Source organism: Sphaeramia orbicularis, chromosome 6 (genome assembly GCF_902148855.1).
Source record: "Sphaeramia orbicularis chromosome 6, fSphaOr1.1, whole genome shotgun sequence".
NCBI classification, from domain to species: domain Eukaryota; kingdom Metazoa; phylum Chordata; class Actinopteri; order Kurtiformes; family Apogonidae; genus Sphaeramia; species Sphaeramia orbicularis.
The window spans coordinates 38,281,925-38,307,835 of NC_043962.1; the positions used below are offsets into that span (position 1 = coordinate 38,281,925).

General features: G+C 37.7%; 1 long non-coding RNA gene across 1 annotated transcript; it reads left to right on the plus strand.

The window, feature by feature from the left end:
* The first annotated feature begins 711 nt into the window (after positions 1–711).
* LOC115421239 (uncharacterized) lies at positions 712–22,394 on the plus strand. Its single transcript, XR_003935652.1, has 3 exons — positions 712–724; positions 13,196–13,197; positions 22,291–22,394. It is a non-coding gene; the product is annotated as an uncharacterized LOC115421239 (long non-coding RNA).
* The last annotated feature ends 3,517 nt before the right edge of the window (positions 22,395–25,911 follow it).

Consider the following 25,911-nt stretch of genomic DNA (forward strand, 5'->3'; position numbering starts at 1 on the left):
CCTCTCCCCATGGGCTCGGTCCCTAATAAATGGAGCTGCCTGTCTGAGCAAATACAAACATAGTGTTGTTTTCTAGATGTGTTGATGAAACTCACCAAAACTTTACTACAAGTGAATTAGGATTTTTGCCAAATGGATAGTTTTAAGGAGAGAATGAGTTCACTTCTAGTTACAGAGTTGCACACTGGAAAAATGCCCCTCTAAAAACAAATTTTAAAAAATTAATACAAGAAATTTTTGTTTCAATTAAGCAAAAAAAAAAAAAAAAAATCTGCCAATGGAACAAGTGAAAGTTATCTTGGTAAGATTTCTTGAAATAAGATTTTCAAGATCTATTGTCTAAAAAAAAGTTCTTATATCTCACTGTAAAGTTATTCTTTAGGTGGTTATGTCTTATTTTAAGTGTGATGAGATATTTTGACTAGAAATGAGAAAAATACAATTGGTAAGATATAGATTTTTTCCAGTGCAGCTCAATTCCATATGACTCTTGTGCTTCTAAAATAAACTGCCTGCGTCTTGCAAAAAAAAAAAAAAAAAAATCTATGTTTAGCGATAAAAACCTCTTCAGAATGGGTCGTGCACATTCAACCTAAGGGAGTGATTTTCTGTCCTTCGTGTTAACAATGTCCTATAAATAAAAGGGAACAAACTGTCTGCCTTCTCTGGAGGATGCAGTGTGCAAGCAAAACTCATCTGGACTGTAAGAAATATTGACTGGAGTGTTGTCTGCCTTTCTACAAGGAACGAACACGTTACTTGATGCAAAAACAAGGCTCAGTGATGTGTTTACTTCAGTTACACTACAGTGGAGCTTTACTACAAAGACAAAAAGTTAAGAAAATGTGGCTATTGTAGATTTCCACAAACACCTTGTACACACCTTACATAAATGTCTTTTTTTTTTTTTTTTTTTACTAAAAGTGTGTTTTATGTGAAAATTTCTCCATATCAGTGTTAAAACTGATCGGACTTTTCAACCAAACAGAAACTATTTTCATATATGTTCATATATAGATTTAATTGTGCCCAGATTTGCTTAGTTTTAGGTAAAGACACCGTGGTTTAACCCTCGAAGACCCAAACAGCTACTGGAAAACAAAAGTATCCACTGATCTAAAATGTTTTGTAACTGTCAAACCTCTAATCCACAGGTGTCAAACATGTGACCCGGGGGCCAAATCCAGCCCGCCAAAGGGTCCGGTCCGGCCCTTAGGATGAATGTGTGAAATGCAAAAATTACACTAAGATATTAACAATCCTTTTAGTTCAGGTTCCACATTCAGAACAATTCAATCTCAAGTGGATCAAATCGGTAGAATACTATCATAATAACATAAATAATGGCAACTCTGAATTTTTCTCTTTGTAAATGTAAATATTTTCATGTGTTTACACTAAAACAAAGTATAATTTTGCAAAACATGTGAATAACCTGAACAAATATGAACAACCTGAAATGTCTTAAAGAGAAATAAGTACAATTTTAACAATATTCTGTCTGTTACTAAATGCTTTGTGTGTTCGTAGGTCCACTGTGGTCTGTAAGTTATAATGTACATGTGTAAATGATAAACTGAAGCAGAATATTGTTAAAATTACACTTATTTTTTCAGTTTGTTCGTGTTATTCACATTGTTTGAAAGATAGTTAGTAGATGCAAACCTTTTCATAATGTAAATGTGCTTTTTTGCTCTTAAACATAGAGAAAAATTTGGTGTTGACGTTATTTATATATTATTATTTCACTGTTTCGGCCCACTTCAGATCAAATTTAGTTGAATGTGGCTCCTGAACTAAAATGAGTTTGACACCGCTGCTCTAATCCTATCAATCCATGTAAATAATTGGTGTAAAATGCAGTTTGTCATCTTTTCATGGTCACCAGATATGACCCATTTGGACATTCAGAGGCTCCGTAGTGAATGTGGAAACACTGTCATCTTCTACAACATTGATTCACCAGTAAAACCCATGGAGTTGGATCAATGACAGTGGATGGACATACTTGTTTTTATGTTCAGTTTGATATCTTTGCAGAAAAAGTCTCTTTTTTTTCAGTTTTCTGTATTTTTGAAAAAATAACCCTCAACTTTAATCTGAGGTTTTATGAACATCTACAAGATTAATAAATTATATATAGGAAAATACCTGATTTTCACTGAAAAATACAAAATACACAAGATAATATTACAATGAATAGTACTAAATTACTTAAGAAAGGTTAAATAATGAAGAAAAATTAATTTGGGAACTGTCACAAAGGTAGCACTGGGTCTTTATGGGTTAATACAGAACAAATAATACAAATTATGCTAAAAAATGACTCACTAATCTTTCAGCCTTCAACAAAGTTCTTTTATGCAGTAAAACTAAATACTTCTAAATACAAACTCCCCTCTCTGGTGGCAAAGAAAAAAGGACAGGATCAGACTATGCACATGAAAACCATGGATTACAGGTAGAGACACATGAACAACTATCTAGAAGTGGTTTTAGTCTTTTATAGAATTTAGTGATGATTAATGCAATGTAAAAAAAATCTCTAGACATATACTTGAATGATTTTAGGTCTTAAAATATCACTAAATATTAATTCAATCTTTAAATAGTGGAATACACTGAGATATTTTTAAAACTACCCATGTTCTTACTATTTATGTGTTTCAATGCTTTTAAAATTTTTATTCTTTAAGGAATGAAATTACTCCCACCCTTTTTAAATTAACTTGTTGTATCAATTATATTTATTCTATTTATTGTATCTTGGAAGGGTGCAATATATGGACTAGGTGTAATACATAATTGTGATGAATTATGCTGACTTCAAGATTTTGTGACTGAGTTGTTTTGTAATTGTATGTGTCCAAATGTGAATGCAGCAATGTTGTCCAAAACAAAATTCCCATACGGGACAATAAAGTTCATCCTGACCCTGATATTGCAGTAAAACCGAGGAAAAAACACAAAATAAGTGATTCAGTAAGCAGCAAAACTTCACCATAACAATTTGTCCTGCGCTTCCTTTTCCTATTTGTTTTCATCCAGTGTTATATTGACTTGTATATAGCGTCCTTGAATTTCTTGACACATGATTACAATTAAAATGTATGTTACAACCAGCTCACTAGGGTAAAGCAAGGTTATAATAGTTTTGGATTTTTAATTATAGTTTAGTTTTAACTTTTTTTCTCTAATTCAGTTAGTTTTAATTTGTTTTTAGATCATGTTTGCTAGTTTTTATTAGTTATCGTTTTTTTCTGAATGCTTAGTTTTAGTTTCGTTTTAGTATTAATTTTAGTTATTTCATATATTTTATCTTCCTCACCATCCTATTCAAAGAAATTAGTGAGGTGTGAATCAGTGGGTTACTCTGGACACTTTATTTGGGGGTCGGGTTAGGGCGGCTCATTGACTGAGCAGAGACACAAACACATGTTCATTATGATGTATAAATTCCCTATAGCAGGTTGGGGTGTGTGTGTGTGTGATCCATACACAACGTCACTTACGTGAAAACAATGCGAAGATGTGCAAAGCGTGAGAGGAGATGCACAAAGCAGCCAGCAGTTAAACCAGATAGAAACATATATGAACCAGCTAACCAGCAGTAAACCAGATAGAAACATATATGAACCAGCTAACCAGCAGTTAAACCAGATAGAAAATAACGAGACTTGATAGTTGGTCTGCGCCTTTTTCCCTGCCTAATTGAAACTGCAGAATTCTGTCTAAGTGATGATCAGGAAAGAACTTCTTCAGAGACAATGATGAGCCGAGCCAGTCTGTCTTCAGAGCCATACATGTGTTTATTTGCAAAAGCAAGGAAAAACACACGGAGACACACCTGGGAATGGTCTGAAGGGTAGCCGAAAATCCCCTAATATTTATACCTTGTTTCGGGGCTCGGGGCGTGATTTCCCGTAAACCCCGGGTCCCTCCTCCCAAAATCCCCTTTTTCCAGCATTCTAGAAGATTCGGGGTGTTTTTCCACTGGCAGAAACCATCCCTCGGTTTCTATTACCCCCAGAAGCTTCCCCTTTAAAACCATCTTTGGTCAGGTACATCTGTGCCATTTACCCTACTTGCTGCATACACGCTCAAGGTCATTTTTAGTCTTCTTATCAGTTGTTTTGGTTCTTCTTATCACTTGTTTTGGTTCTTCTTTTAATTAAGTAGCGCAGCTGTGCCGAATGAGTCACTAGATGGTCTGGGCATACTGCCCAGAAGTTATTAAGCCAGCACCAACCTGGCCTACCATGGTCAACATGGTTTGCAGGGTCAGCAGCCAGGTCAAGGAACTTCATACCACAACCAGCAGAGAATCCTCCTTTCACAATTGTTTACAAAAGCTTGCGCCTGCAGAATCATCAGCAGGGCCTTCTTCCATGAAAAGACACATGCAGGGCCTTCTTTAAACAGTATCTCTTTACATTATTTACCTTATTTTTATTTTCTACCATATTTTATTTTCTATAAAACATATATAAACCAGCTAACCAGCAGTTAAACCGCATAGAAACATATATAAACATATATAACCCAGTCCATCAGCAGTAAACCACACCTTAGCAGATCTCTCATATCTTAATCATCTCCAGTTCCATTATTAGCCAACTTTGCTTCATTTCAGTTCAGCTAGCTGTAGCTAGTAACATCCAACGTTTTTTAACATTACAACAGGTTCCATTCCTCTGTAATTGGATTAGTTTTCATCCTCCTCTTTTCTCCTCTTCTAAACTGTGCAGTGAAGGCCTTGGAAGGCCTTTTCATGGTGATAAACTCTCCAGTTTTTACCCGGATGCTAGTCCTGTTTGACTCTGTCCTTTAGCTCCACTCTGTCTCTGTCACTCAGGCACACACACAGTGCACAAAAAAAAACAAAACAAAAAAAAAACCCGACCCCACTCATCACTAAAGTCAATCCCAGACAGGACTGTGCTGCTTTGTCCCAGCTTCAGTCTGTATGTTCCAGGTAGAGTTAGGACCAGAAGACGACTGGAAACCACCAGTGACCAGACATGACAGACTGTGGAGTGTCGTATGGTGCTGCAGCTAAAACTGCTGGAGCCAAATAAATCAATTTCATATCAATCCGACATTGACAAACACAAAAATGAAGGGAATTTTATACATAATTTTTATACGTTTTAGTTAGTTTTGTAACCACACAATACAGTTTCAGTGAGTTATAATTTTGTTTCTTTTAATTAGAGTTTTTATTTATTTCAGTTAACGAAAATGTTTTTTCAGTTTTAGTTTTCGTCATTTCGTTCGTTTTCGTTAACGAGTATAACCTTGGGGTAAAGGGAAGTAACATAAAACCAGATGGTATGAGGTTAAACTAAAGTTATTTATTAACAATAGTAAGAATTTTAAAAATAAACAAAGGTTGAGGCAACTAAAACTAAATGAGTGCTATGAAAAAGAGAAAAACAAGAACAAAAAGAGACTCTAACCTAGAATTTGAAAGTTACTATATGCAAAAGAAAAGTAACTGCTCTAACTCGACAAAAAAAAAAAAAAGATATACAACACTAAACAGCACTCAGTCTTTAATGAGGCTGACAGAAAAATCTAATGTGTGTGCAAATATGTTCTAAACCTAAATACAGTCACGGAAAAAGTTACTGACCATCAAAAACAAGGTTTATGCAATCAAGTACTAACTCCTGTGTGTATCATGTGACTAAAACAGAAAAGAAAACATGGAATGCCTAAAAGCACTGTTTTTGTCAGTACAATGCCATAGATATTGATGTAAGAACTGAAGTGATTTTGGTTATTATCAAGAAAACATGAAAAATGGTTCGATATCAGCTCTGAAATTAAACTCTTATGAGCTATTTTTGTTGTTATCATTATATTTGTCCAAACAAATGTACCTTTAGTTGTACCAGGCATTAAAATGAACAAGAAATTGAAGAAAACAAAAGGTGGTCTAATAATTTGTAGATCCCAATAGTGCTTCGATAAGTTTACAAAATTTCAAAAATCTCCAAGACACAAAGAGGAACACAAGCAGAGCTGGTTACACCTTGCTCCTGAATGCTGCTCTGCTGGCTCCTTATATCCTCAGGTGGCTCCTTCTGATTGGTGGATCAGCCAGCGAACCTCCTGCACCAATTAGCCTTTTCCAGCACAGGTGATTGGAATCAGCTCAATCAGTTTGTGCTACAGGGCAACGTGAGAGCTGTAGTACAGACTCCCATCAGGACACACAAACACTCATATGCATGGCACCAGTTAGTAAATCTGATATTGATATAAATCAGCCACTGGGACAATATACAGAGTGCCGAAGTCCACAGGATCACAACACAGAACTGACACAGAACTGTCGCATCTAACATGTAGCTCCGCCCACTTTCTCCAGCCTCACTGACTGCACAGAGCAAAGAACACCATAAAACAACATATAGAGCATTTAGAACAATCATTCCTATTCTATACTATATACTATCACTAATCTGTCGTTTCTTCCATCAGTTGCCACAGTACTGTGGAAGCAAATGCACAAAAGAATGAACTGAAGTATGCGCCATATATCACCACAGTACTGTGTCAACAAGAGGAGAATGAGTTCATGAAGGAGTATCCAAGATTGGCTCTAGTACAGGGGTGTCAAACTCACTTTAGTTCAGGGGCCACATTCAGCTAAATTTGGTCTGAAATGGGCCAAACCAGTAAAATAATAACATAATGCTATATAAATAATGTCAACTCCAAAATTGTCTCTATGTTTTAGAGGGAAAAAAGTCAAATTAAACAATGAAAATGTTTACATCTACAAACTATCCTTTCAAACAATGTGAATAGCATGAACAAACTGAAAAAAATAAGTATAATTTTAACAATATTCTGCCTCAGTTTATCATTTACACATGTACATTATAACTTACAAATCACTACAAATACACAAAACATTTAATATCAGGCAGAATACTGTTAAAATTGTACTTACTTTTCTTCAACATTTCAGGTTGTTCATATTTGCTCAGTTTATTCACATTTTTTGTGAAATTACACTTTGTTTTAGTGTAAATACATGAAAATATTTACATTTAAGATTGCTTTTAATGTTTAATCCTAATGTTTAATATTTAACTGTTTTATATTTGTATACCTGCCTTTGCACCTGCTTTTAATCTGTTTTTAATATGCCTGGTTTCTGTTCTTATCTGCTGCATGTAAAGTGTCTTTGAGTTCTATGAAAAGCGCTACACAAATAAAATGTATTATTATTATTATTATTATTATTATTATTACAAAGAGAGAAATTTGGATTTGTGAGTATTTATAGCTTATTATGATAGTATTTTACTGGTCTGACCCACTGGAGATTGAATAAGTCTGAATATGGAACCTGAAATAGAAGGATTGTTAATATCTTCGTGTAATTTTTGCATTTCACAAATTCATCCCAAGTTATTATTATTATTATTATTATTATTATTATTATTATTATTATTATTATTGAACCTAAAAATAATACGGTATTCAGAGTCTGAGTTACCAAAGAGTAAGAGACGTACACATTTTATGGCACAGTTGGAAATAGTTGGGGTAATTATGAGCATGTATTGTTTATCATTCACTAAGAACACATTAGAACTCAATAAGGTAATGAGTGCCCCCAAGTGTTTGAATTTTTCAGCCGTGAAGCCAAACGTGCCGCACAGCCTGGGATAATTTTATGCTTGGATTGATTTGGGAGTGAGTCGCCCTTGTGGACATCAGTCAACATTAATGAGAGCAAAAATCAACAGGCAGCTCAAGCCCTGAGGCAACTGTTAGTAAAGTTACTCACATTCCTCCTCAAAATATGAGCATGTGACTCACTGTAATTAATGATGAAATCTGCAGAATACACACTCTTCCCAGCTGGATACTGACCCAGCTGCTCCTCAGGGCTCAAAGAGAAACCAAAGTACTTTTATCAGCTAGGCAGGAAGACTGAAAAACAGGCCTTTAATCTGGGCTGGAGATCTCACAGAAATTATACATATTTGTAAGATTAGAAAGGGAAATACAGAATTAGGCAGCAGTGACCATTTAGAAGCCCTTTGTGGTGCTGTTTTTAGCCACACTGTCATAACAAAAATAAATAGAAACTAAAATATCTGAACAACTATCTGACAGAATTTGATGAAATTAGATAGGCAGATGTTATCCCCAAAGAGCTAATTATTTCCTTCATAAACCGACTTTTCCTCCACACCATAAGGTTGTAGGTTTTAAATGTATTTTAACCTTGAAATTTTCCCCTATGAACTAATTATTAAAACTTTTGTTCTTCCTTTAAGCAGACATTATCTTTTACCCAAAACCACTTTTTAGAAATGCACAGATTTTGTATTGGCTTTTGTTTTCTTGTGTAATGGAAAATTTATATCACTCCATATGCTAGTACTTCATCTTAAGGCGAAGACACACCAACCTGATTTTCGGCGGTCGGACGTCTTCAGGCAGTCTGGTGAGGGCAGTGACACAAGCTTGGTTGGTGTGTTCAGAGAGATTAGCTGTCATTAGTGCCATCGCCAGTCTTTTTGGCCAGTTCAACATGTTAATCAGCACTACTCATCATTCAGTCGGACCAGTCTGATTGGTGGAGTTAAAGCCCTTGACTAGTGAATCAGTGAATGAGCAGTTTCCATGTGAATCCAGCTATGCCAAGATATGTCACACTATTACTGTCGTCTATGATAGTCCATTCACTGCTCTGAATGAGTGCCAGTCAGTGCTGACTATGGACTTCATTCATTCCATGAAGTGAACACTGTTAGCATTGTTAGCATAGTGCGATTTCTCCTTAGTTTTCACCTGCAACATTTTTCTTCTTCCACAAGAAGAAGCACGAGAGCTGACAACGCCAGTATTTTCTTATTACTAGCCAGCCGTTCAACAAGTACAACAACAACAACCCTTCTTGACTACTCAACACTCTCTGCTGACAGCAAGTGACGACAGCGAGCTTTGGGTTTTTGTCTAGAAAGATGTTTGTCATTTTCCAGTAGGGATGGGAATCGATAAGAATTTAACGATTCCGATTCCATTATCGATTTTGCTTATCGATCAAAATTATCAATTACCTTATCAATTCTCTTATCGATTCTCATTGGGTGAGGGAATAAAAGAGTACAAACAGGTGTGTTTTCCTTAACTGTCTTTTATATTTCCATCTGCACAGAAAATATAACATATGCAATATGTACAAATAATAATAACAGATGACGCCGGGCCCAGTTTGGGGGGTGGGGGCGTTCAGTGAAAGTCAAACTAAAGACACTTTACTGATTCCTCTTTTGCCGCATTTCCACTACGTGGAACCGGTTCGACTCGGCCCATCTCCCGTTCTTGTGCACCTCATTTCCTTTTCCCTATCTTCAGGAAACTTGTATTTGAGGGAGTATTACGTTTGGTGCACCGGAACCAGGCCCGGATGACGGCCTGGTGTTCACTGCCGCTAGATTCACAAGCGCTGCTAAGTAGTGCATTAAATACATGACATTCCTGTAAATGAATCACATGCTGGGGACAAATGTTTGAACATATTGGAGGGATTCCACCCTTTTGAAGAAATGGAAGTTTTGCAAGTGTTACAAGTGGACCCGGTGTCATCTGTTTGGACCGTTTCTGTCTCAACGCCATGTTGGCTACGTTCTGACCAAAACAATGCAGCGTATGCATGACGTCATCGCGCATGTGCAACAAAGGTGGGATTGTTAAGTAGAATCGTTAAGCAGGCAGGCAAACGATTCCAAGGAACTGAGCTGCTGGGATCCGGTTCTCAAAAAGAACCGGTTCTCAATTCCTATCCCTATTTTCCAGTTTTAAACCTCATGCAAGCGCACAACATACACCGAAGTCAGTAGTCGATTGGGTGTGTTCCTCACACTTTTTTGATCGTGTCGGGGAAACGAGAGCCGACTGATATCCTACCTTTTCCGGTGGCGATCGGCAGTTGGGTGATGTGTCTTCGCCTTTAGTGTTATATAACTATCACACCTACAGTAGCGGATCCAGAAAAAATGGAAGGGGGAAGGGGGGGTAAAAGTATATCAAAATATTGAAGAAATAAAGTTACTAAGACAAAAACTGTCATGTAAATGTAAATGTATTGTGCACAGAAGGACAACAGTCTGACAGCGTACAGGTTAGTCTGATCAGAGTGACTCCCAGAAGAAAGGGTATTGGGTATACTTATACAAAGTAATCTATTAATGTACATGACAAGAGACAATTCTATCTGTTCTTGTCAGTAGAGTTTTATGTGCCTGGCATTTAATATCATAAAAGTACTTCAGTTCTGTGACCTCCAAGGACAAATAGAAGGGCTATGAAACTGGCAGATACAGATGATTTATTCTAGCAACTAAGTCAAAGGTCAACCTGTTGTTCACACATCAGAATCAGAAGTAAGTTAGAATCACAAAACATCTTATTATCCAATCACATTCAGCGTAAATGTAATAGTGGATTTTCCGGCCGGCGCCCTTGACACTCCGCTACCCTGTTTGAACACGCCGAAGGTTGAAAATAATATAACTGTAATTGCCGGATCTCCTGCATCATAGACCACAGTGTTACTTACTGAGCTATCCATCCTCATATACTTCAACGTGCAATTTTATGTGTCTCAAGACTCTCCTGTATCTTGTATTGGGAGGGAGTCTATATGAGAGTCTATTTGGTAAGGGGAGTTAAATTTACCCTAGACTAAAATCTGATCAACTGTCTATTCTAGCAGCATTTGAGTCTGCATGAAAAACAAACAGGCAGCCACAGAAGGTATGGAACATATTATTATACAGTGGGAACTAGGAATGGGAATCAAGAACCGGTTCTTTTTGAGAACCGGTTCCCAGTAGCTCGATTCCTTGGAATCGTTTGCCTGCCTTCTTAACGATTCTGCTTATCGATTCCGCCTTCGTTGTGCATGCACGATGACGTCACACGTACGTTGCATTGTTTTGATCAGAATGTAGCCGACATAGCGTTGAGGCAGAAACGGTCTAAAAAGACGACACCAGGTCCACTTACTTGGAACACTTGCAAAGCTTCCATGTCTTCAAAAGGGTGGAATCCTTCCAATATCCTCAAACATTTGTCTGCTGCATGTGAATCATTTACAGGAATGTCACGTATTTGATACGCTACTTAGCGACGCTTATGAATGTAACAGCAGAGTGAACGCCGGGCCAGTTCCGGTGCAGGCAACAAGCGTCATAACTCCTCAAATACAAGTTTCCGAAGGTAAGAAGGGAAAGGAAATGAGGTGCACAACAACGGGAGACAAGCCGAGCCGAGTCGAACTGGTTCCACGTAGTGGAAATGCGGCAATAGAGGAATTAGTAAAGCGTCATAAGTTTCACTTTCACTGTACACCCCCCCCCGAACCGGGCCCGGCGTCATCTGTTATTATTATTTGTACATACTGTATATGTTATATTTTCTGTGCAGAGATGGAAATATAAAAGACAGTTACTGCAAACACACCCATTTGTACTCTTTTATTCCCTCACCCAATGAGAATCGATGAGAGAATCGATAAGGAATCGGATCAATAAGCAAAATCGATAATGGAATCGGAATCATTAAATTCTTAACGATTCCCATCCCTAGTGGGAACTATAGAACCACATGGACTGAATATTACCGTAATTTCCAGACTATAAGCCGCTACTTTTTTCACACGCTTTGAACCCTGCGGCTTAAACAATGATGCTGTTAATTTATATTTTACGAGCTGACGAGCTTCATGCTGCTAATACATTTAGGCTCATCACACCAGACCAGTGAAATTACCAATCAGGTCACAGTGGACGTTTTGGACAGCATGAAGGCCCATATAACAGATTCTGTGAAAGCACCCATTGAAAGGACAAACTCAATTCCAGCTGTGATTCCTGGGGGCTCAACAAAGTGTTTGCAGCCACTTGACATCAGTGTGAATCGTGCATTTAAAGTGGCACTCTGAGTTGAGTGGGAGGCTTGGATGACTACCGGCGAGAAATCATTTACTAAAACTGCCCGCATGCGAAGAACAACTGTTGCTCAAGCCTGCCAGTGGATCCTGACAGTGTGGAGCAGTGTCAAAAAATCCACTATCACCAACGGGTTTCAAAAGGCTGGACTGCTGCGTGGTGAAGAGCTCAAGGGCGAATCTGCCTCGAGACGGAAGTGACATTGAGAGCAACAACAGAAGAGAGACTGAGAAAATGTGTGATGAAGTAATTCTGAGGCTATTCAATTGCAACACTGAAGAAGATGACTTTAGTGGTTTTGGTGCGCAGGAGGAGGATGAAGATAGTGATCAATGACTTTTCTGGTAGGCTACTGTATTTTTTATTTTTTAACCTGCCGTATTACAGACACTGTTCAGATGACGAAGAAAAGTGAAATGCTTCAGAGTCCAGTATTCCCATTTTAAACATTGCATAACATATGACCACCTGCTGTGAACATGTCAAGCTTGTTGTTTCCTTCACTGTCTACTTATTGATGAGTCAGGGTCTTACTGTCGACCTTCTCTTTAAGGAAACACTACTGACTTCACTGACCAAGTGTACATAGGTGGAGTTTACCAAACCAATCAATTTGTAGTGAACCTAACATGGGAAAAAACTAAATTTACATCAGCTTTGAGAATCCTTCTGTTGGTCGGACAGCAGGGGGCAAGGCTTTGGACGATTGTGGTCTGTTGCTTCAATATTCTTACATGTAACAATATATTTGCTTTAACCCCAATTCAGTGAGTTTTTGTGTTCTTGCTTCAAGATTGTGTTCAGAGTGCTAGAAACTTCCATGACACGGACAAAAGCATTTGTTTAATTAAAAGTAAAAAAAAATCTTTCTGTGTAACATATTTCTGTGTAAATGTCTCAGGTTACAACCAAGGTTATTATCATTAACGAAAACTAACAAAAAGACGAAAACTAGAATTGAAAAACATTTTCCTTAACTGAAATAAATAAAAACTATAATTAAAAGAAAAAAATAACTAACTGAAACTGTAATGTGTGCTTACAAAACTAACTAAAATATATAAAAATTATGAATAAAATTCCCTTCGTTTTCGTCTTTGCCAATGTTGGATTGATATGAAAGCAATTTATTTCGCTCTCGCAATTTTAGCTAGCGGCACCATAGGGTACTTCACGGTCCATCACTTGTGGTCACTTGTGGTTTCCAGTCGTCTTCTGGTCCCCACTCTACCTGGAAACATGGAAACTAAAGTTGGGAAAAAGCAGCAGAGTCCTGTCTGGGATTTATTTGAATATGATGGAGAAGAAGAGAAAAGATACAACAAAACTAAAATTAATACTAAAATTAAACTAAAACTAAGCAATTAGAAAATAACGAAAACTAATAAAAAAAAAATAGCAAACCTGTACTAAAAACTAATTAAAACTAACTGAATAAGAGAAAAAAAAAAGTCAGAATTAAATTAAACTATAATGAAAAATCCAAAACTATTTTAACCTTGGCTACAACGTGGACACTTGCGGTTTATATACAAGTGCGGCCTATATATGTACAAAATTTTTTTCTTTTTAAATTGAGTGGGTGCAGCTTACATTCAGGTGTGCTCAATAGTCCAGAAATTATGATAAATATCTTGGAGTTGTTGTGGAACACAGTGACTGAGTGAATCACACAGTTGTCAAACATAGGTCAGTACCTCTACTTTATCCTGTTGTTTCTAATTTTAAATTACTTGGAATTCAATGACATAACTGAATCCAACCTTATTAAAGCCAACTCTTTGCTTTGGTTCCAAAGGTGCTCACATTAGTGAGGTTCAATTGTATTCATTTTATTACTGTATGATAATAATAATTTTAGATAAAGTTTTATGTGATTTGAAGCATTTGGGTTAATTTTGGTACCTGGTCCTTTGCCAGCTTTTTAGACCCAATAATTAAAGAGAAATGTAGATATATTTACCCCCAGGATGTACCTAAGGATGACCTCAGATAAATGCAAAAAAAATGATACTCTTTCTCTGAGCCTTCCCAAAATTAATTCATTTTTTAATAAAATATTGAGGTCAAAAATAAGACCAAAACTGGGAAGTGAAAAACTACCTAGGTGTCATTTGATCTGGAAAACATGGTTTGAAATGGTCTTTTATACCACTATAAATAAAGACACTGTGCTAAGTTTGATTATCCCAGTGGTTTTTCTTATCCAGACCTGCAGGTTTTTCATGAATCTCAGTCTCATTCCAGGTTTTGTGTGTAACCCATCGTGTCCACTCGCGTTGCATGCGAAACCTGCCCATTTAAACACATGAGTGATTTTGCAACAGCTGTCATTTTTGTGAAACACTCTGCTTTGCATAATTAGTTCAATTCCCAAAATGCACCTGTGAGAAAATAAAAAGATATTCAAAATAGTAGTACGTAATTTTCGTGTTCTTTTCACCGTGTTACATATGGATTTTGGTATAAAAAATATATATATAAAAAATATAAAAATGTCTTTTCTCTGAAAAATAGTTTCTCTTTATCTCAGTAAATATTTAATTTTAAAATAGACCCAAAGTGCTTCCAAATTTGCTTCATAACAGTCTACATCTGGTTTGAATGTTTAGTCCCCCCGTTCTGTTTTTAGGTAACAGTTTCATAGAAGCACCCATTTCTAATGTTAATTTTGCTTCCCTTCACCCCCTTGAACCCCTACAACGGTTCCAACCTTAGACCCCACCATTCTCCTGTACCTACCCCTTTCAATTTTTTCTGGATCTGCCACTGACAATCGTTCCACCAAAGACACTAGAGCACAGGTGTCAAACATGTGGCCCAGGAGCCAAAACCTCCCCACCAAAGGGTCCATTCTGGCCCGTGGGATGAAAGTACAAAAATTAACCCGAACAGTCCAGGTTGTCCAAGTCCTTTTGGTTCAGGTTCCACATACAGACCAATGTGATCTACAGTAAAAATAACAACACAATAACCCATAAATAATGACAACTACAAATTTTCTTTGTGAAAAATCATGTGGAAAAAATTTAAGTGAAAAAAATAACATTACACTGTGAAAATATTTACATTTACAAAACTATTCTTTCACAATAAAATGTAAATAAATATATAAATAAAAACAAAGATGAACAACCCAAAAATTGCAATTTTAACAATATTCTGCCTGTTACTAAATGTTTTGTGCATTTATGGATCCACTGTGATCTGTAGTTGTGTTAATAATAAGAGACGTAATATTGTCGAAATTGTTCAAATTTTAGTTCCAAACTCCAAAATGTTAATAATATTCTGCCTGTTACCAAATGTTTATGTAACATTGTGTGTAATGTACATGTATAAATAATAAGTCGAGGCACAATATTGTTAAAATTGCACTAATTTTTCAAATGAAATTTCTGTTTTTTCAGGTTTTTCACATCTTTTCTATAAAATGTAAATATTTTCATAATTTAATTGGGCTTTTTTTTTGTACTAAAACAAAAAGAAAAACTTGGATTTGTCATTATTTATAGGCTATTAAGTCATTATTTTACTGGTCTGGCCCGCTTGAGATCAAATTGGGCTAAATATGGCCCCTGAACCTAAATGAGTTTGACTCCCTGCATTAGAGCCTGAAAATCCATGGTCCACTATCCTTGCATCATGATCTCCTTGTGTTATCATCTCAGTTACTTGCTGTTATGGCTAAAGATGTTTTAGTCAGATCACACTGACTTTTGACTAACAAAATTTAAATCAGTCCATCAGTCCATCCTTGCAGCCAAGTGAATGTTTGGGCCAAATTTGATGAAATTCAAGGCACTTCTCAGACATTCTCTTCATGTTTCAGTTAACCCTTACCTCCGAGGGGAAGTTTGTGCCAAGTTTTTCAACATTCCATCAAAACCTAGTGATCATACTTGAACATAATGACTCATCAACATCTTCTTATAGAAACACACTCTGGATGTCTTTTTTATGCTGTTAATAGCAGTTTTAAAAAGCTGATTTGAGGATTTGTTGTTGTGAATGAAACTGGGAAAGATGCCGTTCATCACTTTATTACCTCAGTACATCACAGTGTTACCAGTGAGGTGTTTCTTAAATGTGCTCATTAGCGTCTGTTCCATTGTCTGCTGAGATGCCTCTTTTTTTAACCGCTCAGAGAAATGACTATATGATGAAACACATTTGGAGAAACTGAGAGGCTTGTTATTTGCAGAAAATGACATCTTTCTTATCTTGAAAAAGATGATCTTCATTAGACTGTATTCAGTTTGGGCTATTAAATCTTGAAAGTCACTTGTTATAAATTAGGTGCCGGTCTAAATATTGGAATGTCACTGCCTTGTGATAAAGACATAATGAGACAGAATATTAGCAATAAAGGCTTAAAGTTTGTACAGAAGGGGTGGTTTCTGAGTGTTTTCAGTGGCAGTAATGGTAGTGTGTAGTACGTCTCATTAAAGCCAGATGAAGGAGGCATAACGGGATTTCCTCTTTGGCCTTATTGCCCCTGTAGCATTATTATTATTATTATTATTATTATTATTATTATTATTATTATTATTATTATTATTACTTAACCAGGTAAAAGGTCATTGAGATGAAAAAATAAATCTCTTTTTTAAGAGTATCCTGACCATGACACAAAATAGAAATCACAGCCGTACATTGGGGCCCAATCCCAATTTACCCCTTAACCCTCCCCCTTACCCCTACCCCTTGGCCCTTGCACTTGGCACGACCCCTTGAAATGGAGCTGCAAGGGTTAGGGGTTGAAACATTCCCCTATGAAATGAGACAACACTTTGAGACCTGTTACATCATTAGCAGTCATTGATGCTGCTATTAAAGGTGGGGTGCGAGATGTTTTCCTGGAGCATTTTTTACTATATTGATTAAAATTCCCTTCACACTCTGATTACAACCAATTAATTAAATGCTCTAACACAAAAATAAAAAAAAATTTAGTCACCTGTGGAACGGACAGGACTGAAAAAACACCATCCAGTCGTTTTAAGCACCCAATTGAAATGACTGAACGGTGATATGTCTATCAAACTCAACTGCCGTTTGTCCCTCCCCCCTCTTTGTGCATGAATCGTGCGTTCTCAGAGGCTTGGAGCACTGGTACAGGAAACTAAAGCAGAGCCAGAGCTTGGCTATATTAGTTAAATTAGGATGGAAAGTTCACCGGTAAACTGTTTTGTCACTAACATAAACCACTAGAAAATGTAACGTTAGTCAGATAGGTATGAACTGGGGCTGTTCTGTAAGAGTGGGGGTGTTGGAGGAGACTGAATGAGGTATGCATGGATTGGGGCCGCCAGAGCCGGGCAAATTTGTTGCTGTGCAACGCTTGTGAACCCTCAAGAACAAGCATTGTGTGTGCCAGTACTCTGGAGGCGTGGCTTTGAGGGGATGTCTGAAGAAAGGGGTTTGGACTTTTGAATTGAGTATTTTCAAAATGTAGCTTGCTCGAACCGTTTTTCTAAGATCTCGTACCCCACCTTCAACAGATGCAACAACTTTGTTTCCCAAAGTATTCACCATGCCATCAGTAGCTGTAACTGTCTCTGTTCCATGGGCTTTGGTCATCTTTTAACGGCTATCAACTATAAACTGTAGAAATACGATCTGTAACACATTGAAACAGTATTAAACGGTCGATCAAATGATTAAGTTGTTTTCAAAGAAAATATGTTTATTTGTGTGTTTCTTTCATCACACTGCTGCACTTTTTGGCTGTATTTACCTCCATCTTGCCAACAGTGGTGGCTGCTTGTCTTTCAGACAGGGGAAGCTCATTGTCGGCTTACATTAAAAAATGGTCAAGTTATTTAAACATAAATTCGTCCCTCCGTTCCTCTTTAAGAAAATGGTCAGTATCCTTATCGTACCAAGTAAACAAGAAAACGCTGAAATTATGTTAAATTGAAACAAGGAAGTACAATGAGTGTGTTTTATTTGCAGTGCAAGAAATGAACTGGTAATTTCGTAGTGGTTTCTCTCTCGATTTCACAGCAAAATGTGTGACGGTATTAAACTGAACTGTATCAGTGAAGGAGTAGATCTGAAAATAGCTGTCAATCAAATGGGATTCAGCCTTTTGACTGATCCTCCAATCAGCACGTGGAAGCCTGGCATCCAGCCCAGCCAAGCTCCGCCCACAGCTCCATTCACCCCCAGAGATGCTGAGCGTCCGGGGGCGGGACAACATCGTGGCATTTATCCAATTACCGTCCAGTTTTGAGGCAATGAAAAAAACTGTTCCACTCAGTCCCATTGAAGTGCATGGACGCTGAGCGTCTACGGACAAATGCACTGAGCAGAGATCGTATGAGAAAACAGCGCAACGGGAATGTATGAGAAGTGAACAACATCGAGTCTGTTGATTTGTGATAAAGCTGATTCTGAATGAACTCGTCTGTGAGATGAACGTGTTCAAACACATTTGTAGTCAATGAAATGTCAACACAACCGTACATATTTAACCATTTAATTTTCGTAATTTAGGGGAAGCCGAGCTTCGCTTGCAGTCTATGAGAAATCGCCACTGCTTGCCAATGATTTGAACAGAATTATGGGAAATTTCTCCTCCCTCTCCGTTCGTAGTGTGGTCCTGAAATATCTCTGTTTCAAGGGATATACAGCCCTCCCCCTTAGCCCTTCCCCTCCGTCTAATTGAGAATCGGGACAACACTACCCCTCCAGGTGTACGTGCAAAACTGAGGGGTAAGGGTCAAGGGGTGAATTGGGATTGGGCCTAAATCTTACATGCATCATACAACCACACTAACAATATACATAAAACACAATAAAAGTCCGTTTTTAAACCATACGTAAATCACTAAATTAAGAACATACATATAAAACACCATCAGTAATATAAAAGGTACTAAAAATAATAAAAATGTTCCTTAAAAGCATCTCAAAGCAGAACCTGATTCAATCAATTAGAAAAACATCTACATCCTGATTTAACTGTTCCCCATTGATTTAAAATGACTTTGAATGTCCCTTCAGTTTTATGTCCTTCTGTAATTTGTTCCAGGCGGTGGAAGCAGGACATTTATTTTCAGAAAATTATGAACATAGTCAGTGGGAATTTCCGCTGCAGGGATCAGACAGACAGACAGACGCCCCCTGGTGTTTGTGCATCTCTGTAACAACATATCAGGTCATGAACTCGAAGTGGAAGTGAAACATACAGCCAGCGTCAGGTCAGGCCTCTGGGGCATCATCACATGGTTAACAAAATTCATACATCAGAAAGAATGACTTCATGTGTCACACTTAGTGCGTGTTATTATTACCCAGATAGTGGGCAAGCCAACTGCAGTCTTCATCCGAGTGCAATAATGTGACATGAAAACTGTGAGCGCAAAAACAACCCTGTTAACACTTTCCATCAACCATCTCAACCAATACAACCCCCCACCCACCCCCCAACCCCCGGCAGCAGATTTCAGATGCAGTTTTCCAGCCGTAGATCTTGTAAGGACCTTAATGTGGAGCTACAGGGAAACATGGCCATCTGTTATTGCAATGCCAGAGCTTGTGTGTGTGCACTAATGTGTCATGTGACACTTGCTGCTCATTTAACACTATTATGAACCTCCCACACTTGAGCTCATCTCTCACATGTACAAGGTTTCAGCAGCAAGCAGCTCCGAATCTACTATGTCTTCACAAGTATCACTTTACCAGATAAATGACAGGAATGGGGTGTTTGTTCAGAGCGGAGTCACAAAAACACAGCCACAGATTCTTTACCTAAATTAAGGACAGTTCACATCCCGGTTCCCAGCTGTTTGACCTGTTGTCCTCTGGCAGGCGCTACAGCAGGGTTTCTGCAGGCCGTTAAAAAGCATTAAATAGATTTTGCAAAAATTAAGGCCTTAAATGGCATTAAAAAGTAGGCCTGTAACGGTACAGTTGTCCTTCACCATAACGCGGTTCACCTTTCGTGGCCTCGCTGTTTCGCAGATTTTTTTAGTGCAATTTTGCATGCTTTTTTTTTTTTTACAGTGTATGAATGCACATTGTGTTCTGCGTCCTGATTGGCTAAGGGACTGTAGACCATTGTCAATCAATCTCCTCCGTGCCATGTCTCCTGTACAGTACAGAATGTGTTCAGCTTGCCAAATTTACATAAATGTTCGATTGCTAGCAGTGTGACTCTGAAGTGCTGTATGTTTGCAAGTTTTCTCCCCCGACAAAACCCACAATGTTGACGAAATGTTCTGCACCGACAAAGGCACCTGCGGTTGCACCCAAAAGATAGAGGAAGATGCTAACCATCGCACAAAAAGTTGGACTTCTGGACATGCTGAAGGAAGGTAGAAGTTACGCGGCTGTAGGGCGCCATTACGGAATAAATGAAGATTTGAACTTTGAGAGTGTTTAAACAAGAGAGAAATGTGAGAAAATGTTAATGCCTGTCTGAGAAAAGTGTATAAAGTTTGTGGTGAGGGGTTTTACAGCCTGAAAACATCTATAATAATTGTAAAAAATAAAGCTGACTACTTCTCGGATTTCGCCTATTGCGGGTTATTTTTAGAACGTAACCCCCACGATAAACGAGGGACCACTGTACACGTACCGAACTGAACCTTTTCGGTACACACCTGTTCAGTTCAGTACACAGCTGTACCGAAACGGCACAGTATGTTGAGAAAAAGAAAAAGTAACAAAAGATGTCGGTCGATGCGGAACTTTAAATCCACGCAAGTTCCACACGGACATATTGAAGGAACGCACATTGACCAGAAATACGAAATAGCAGCTGATATAAGGTTAAAAAAACAAAACAAACAACAAATATGATGTCAACCTGAAGGGAAGAGACAGAAGACCTTCCACCATCATTACGGTCCCATTTGGGATCACTTTGGGTTCAGGTGAAAGATAACCGCTTATGTCCAGTAGTTCTCAAACACTTACATATACTCTCTCTCTCTCTCTCTCTCACTCACACATGCTGTATAACAGAGGAATAGAACCCTGGAGTTGGACGTTGAAAGTATGTAAAGTTTCACTTTAATTTCACACCAGCGTTAGTTATGGACCACACCCCCACTATATTAAAGCTATAATGCACTATAATAAGTTTGTTCAAAACTACCTTTCTGTGAAAAGTGCAATACTAATGTTTAAAACACATTTTAGTAATATTGTATTTATTTTATTTTCTATTTGATTTATAGCAGCAGAATTATATTACTCCTGTTTTTCTATATTCTATTGTCTCCAAAAATTGGGGGAAAAATGTACAAAAATTCATAATAAGTGCATTAAAGACATTTCGAGGGGTTTTCGTTCTTCCTGTACTGAACCGAAAAAAACGAACCATGGCTTTCAAAACCAAAAACGTCCCGAACCGAAAATTTTGTGTACTGTTGCAGGCCTATTAAAAAGCATTAAATTCCATGTCTGGAGGCATTAAAAAAATAAATACACTTGATAGGAAAAAAAGCATTGTTATTCACGATTTATTTTGACTTTATAAACATTTAATCATTTTGATCAGAAGTATAGTGTAATGATGAGACAAGCGGAACCCTTTAATTGACTATTGCATGAAGTTACGACACCAGATGCTTGGAATGCACGTGCTGTGAGCGTGCTCATGCCGTGGCAAAAGAGCGGAGGGAATATTAGCAAATGTTGAAAAAATGCGAAAATGCATGTTTCAGCAGAATTGATTGGAGGAGTAACTATTCAGAACCCGGTTAAAGCCTGTCGACAGTAAACTGTTTTAAAACTATATGTAAAACTTTATCTGCAGTTGGACATGGGCATTAAATTTGTTTAAAGTGGCATTAAAAAGGGCATTAAAAAGTATTAAATTAGATTTGCTGATGCCTGCAGAAATCCAGAACAGGTGCATCAAGGCTACAACAAAACAGACTAAAAATAGTTTCTTTCTAAGAGCCATCACCACCCTGAACTCTCACATGTATCAACCACAGCCATCATTATAGTGAACAATGTGCAAGATATATACATAACTACCTCAATATTCATTCATCTTGTGCAATATAGTCATTCCCGCATGTAATATATATCCATCTGTGAATATTAATCACCATGTACACTATAATTAATTAGTATATATTCAACCATCCTATCCAATACATTCTTACATTTTTTATTTTCCCAATTCTACCCTATTATCCTCATATTGTAAAACTAACTGCACTTCTTTGTAGGACTCTATCTGTGCATATTTTGAATCTTATATTTTATATATAATCACCTGTTTGCACTGAAAAAGGAGGAGCTCTCCAATCTCATACATTCCAAGCATTCATAGCGACGTTGCTTTTTGATCCTTTGATGTCAGCTCTTCCTATCATTGTGAAGCAGAATTCACCAAGCGTTGGATTGTTCACCCAATAACAGGGAATGTGAGCTGGGTTTAGACTGTCATGAGACAGCTTTCATATGGTGGTGGGTTGTCAGCTGATTGTTAGATTTGCATTTGTCTTTGTCTGTGGAAAAAATGCTCAGTGGAACCCCTGATCACAGCACAAACACTCGCTCCTTATCAGGGGAACCTGCCCCAGTATGGGCTATTTTGGTCCTTCTAGAAGAGCAGCAATAATAAAACCATCTATAAACCCCTGATGTGTGTGACATACATACACCAAATATACACTCCTGAGCAAAATTTTAAGACTAGTTGAAAAACTGCAAGAATTCACATTTTGTACTGTTGGATCTGAACCCATAAAGACCCAAGCAGCCACTGGTGACCAAAACCAACTACTGATGTAAAATGTTTAAAACCTCTTGATCCATTAATCCTGCCAATAGATGTAAATAATTGGTGTAAAATGCAGTTTGTCATCTTTTCATGGTCATCAGATATGACCCGTTTGGACGTTCAGAGGCTCCATAGTGAAGGTGTAATGGCGTTAGTACAGGCACAGAATCCAAATGCAGAACTCAGAGTCAAAATGTAAAATTCAAAAGGTTTATTAGTCACACACAGGTGTAAGAAAAATATGAATGACAAAATCTTGAGGATAATGGGTGGTAATTTCCTCTTCGAATCAGTCCTCCGGACCGGGAACGGCAACCCGTCTCCCCGTGTGGTTAGCGGGGTCTTTTTCCCAACTAGGGAAAAGCAAAGGGAGGTCAGGGATGGAAACAGGTCATACACAGGTAAGCTATTAATCAGGCGACAGGACATAAGGGTTAGGCAAAAAACTCACGTACCAAAAGTCAGGCAAGGTGATCAGAACCGGGAATCAGATGAGGCAGAAAAAACAACAGGGAGCAGGCAGTAGGCAAAAACCGGGTAAGCAAAACGGGTCAAAAACAGGAATCCAAAACAGACAGACAAGATCAGAACACTGGTAAGTACTGCTAGAGTAACAAACTGGCAACTGACAGAGGGAAGAGACAGGGTTTAAATACACAAAAGGGAGGGAAGACAACTAGATACAGGTGGCACAAATCAGGGCGGAGACAGGTAATCAGGGGAAAGGTGAACACGATCAAGGAAGGGAAGTAAAGTCAACAGACAAGACACATGAGGGTAAACTTAACAAAATAAAACAGGAAGTGACAAACAAAACATAAAAGACAGACAAAACCAGACTAACGTCTGGCTGCAGGTATGACAGAAGGTGGAAACACCATCATCTTCTACAACATAAATTCACCAGTAAAACTCATGGAGCTGGATCACTGACAGTGGATGGAGACACTTAGTGTATGTTCAGTTAATGATATATTTTACTGAGAAAGTCACTTATACTTCATTTTTTTCCATTTTGATGTAATAGTCTTTGAATTTACTCTGAGCTTTTATGAACATCTACATGATCAAAGAATTAGATATAGAAAAATACATGACCAGTGGTGTAGTCCAGGGTATATGTTGGTATATGGGGTATACCCTTTTATTTTTCAGTCAGCATTGTATACCCACTTCTAAATCCTCCTGATGCGCACCATTCAGTAGTATCTGAGTCAAATTGCTCATTTTTTTCCCTAGGATAGTGAAGCCATGACCCGCCCTACTCTGCCTCTAATTGGCTAGTACTCGCTGCCTTCACTGATTAGATTGGTTAACTTTAGGCATGAGGACTGATGAGCCAATCAGAGGCAGAGTAGGGCGAGTCATACCAAGGAAAATATTGCTAACGAGCACTGGCCACCTCTGGAACCTGATCGGACACCTCAGGTGCCAGTGCCACCCCAGCTGATTGACAGGTCACCGCACATCTCATTGAGAGATGCATGATTATTAGGAATGTGAATGAGAAAGGCTGAAGAAACATGTTTCAAGTGACTGACACGTATTGAGAGAACCTATTTTAATGGAATACATAATTCTGAGGTAAGTTTTAAGGTGCTTTCCAAATGAGTCACTGTTAAACTACTGATCATATGACTGCACATTTAGAGGAGAAAAGATGTCATGTTGAATACATTTACATTCATGCAACTGCTTGTGTGACCAGTAAAACCTACAAACTGCTCCTGATCAAGTCATGATAATTTTATAATCGTGAGCAAATGCTACTGATGGATTTTTGGGTAAACTAAATAGAGTAGTCTGACATGTCACTGTTTCTAAAACGGGGCATTTTTCTGGGCTGTCTTAAAAAACAAACAAACAAACAAAAAAACCCACACAAATTGAGGGAATACCCACTTCTCCAGGGACCACTACACCACTGATTTGCACTGAAAAAACTCAAACTAAAGAGGATAATATTACAATAAATGGTGATAAATCACTTAAAAACAGTTAAATATAGAGAAAATTGCATTTGGGAACTGACACAAAAGTAGCACTGGGTCTTTATGGGTTAAGAAGGTTTGAAGTAGACTTTTAAAATGCAAAAAGAAGAAATGAGAGTGAGACAAAAAAAATTTAGTAAGCAATTCATTGAAAACAACAATTAAACTGAAATAGGCAGTTCACAAGGTCAGCAAATTTTAAAACCACAGTCGTTAAAAGATGTTTTTAGGGTTAACCCCAACCCTAACTTGGCCTGTCCTCAGTGACATTTTCAGTCCTAAATAAGTTGAATTAACTTTGAAAGGCAGGAACAACTGCTATGAGTAAAGAAATGAAGCTGACATGGTGGGCCAAGTGTTAATGCTGTAACCTGGCAATTTTGTGGAAAACAAGATGGATGCCCATTGTCCCCTCCCATGACCTTTGATTAGATTTAAATCCCACCGCTACTTCGAGCAAACCAGTTTTAACTTGGATTGCGCAATTTGCCCCTGCTCACTCATGCATGACAACCTGGGTCTGTAAATTTGGACAAATATCCACCAATCCTCTACCTACCATAAAAGAAAATTCCAAAAATTATCAAATGTGGAACTGGGGTTATTTTTCAAAATGTATGTATTTTTTTTTTATACACCCTGTATATATCAGTTCACACATGCTGTTTTTGCCATCACTGTGTCATCCAACTCCAGTGGGTGGATGCATCCCATAGCTTATGAAATGATTCACCATGTTCATATGATTCTGATCTATTAAATGATATTGAAATTAACACTAAAACTCAGTACAATTATTTAAATAAATCGATTTAGTAGAGCGTTCTCAGGCTGGCGTAGTCTAGCATTTCCAATAAAAAGAGGATTAAATAACCGAAGTTGAAGCATTAATCACCAAGAAATGGATCTTTCCTTATCTCCAACATATGAAGTGAATTGTTGGTTTCATTTTAAAATTGAATCAGTAGTCCATAAATCCTTGCTCTGATCACTTGTATCCAATTACATCTGGAGCTCCAGAGCCACATGGGTCTGTGCTCATTGATGAAACATCATGGAAACGAAAAATGGACTGAATCAGAGTCAGAATACTATTTTAATCTTACAGGGAAATTATTGATTAAATTATTAATTATTAACACTGTGAGGTCCCAGACTAATTCTCCAATACCTGGCT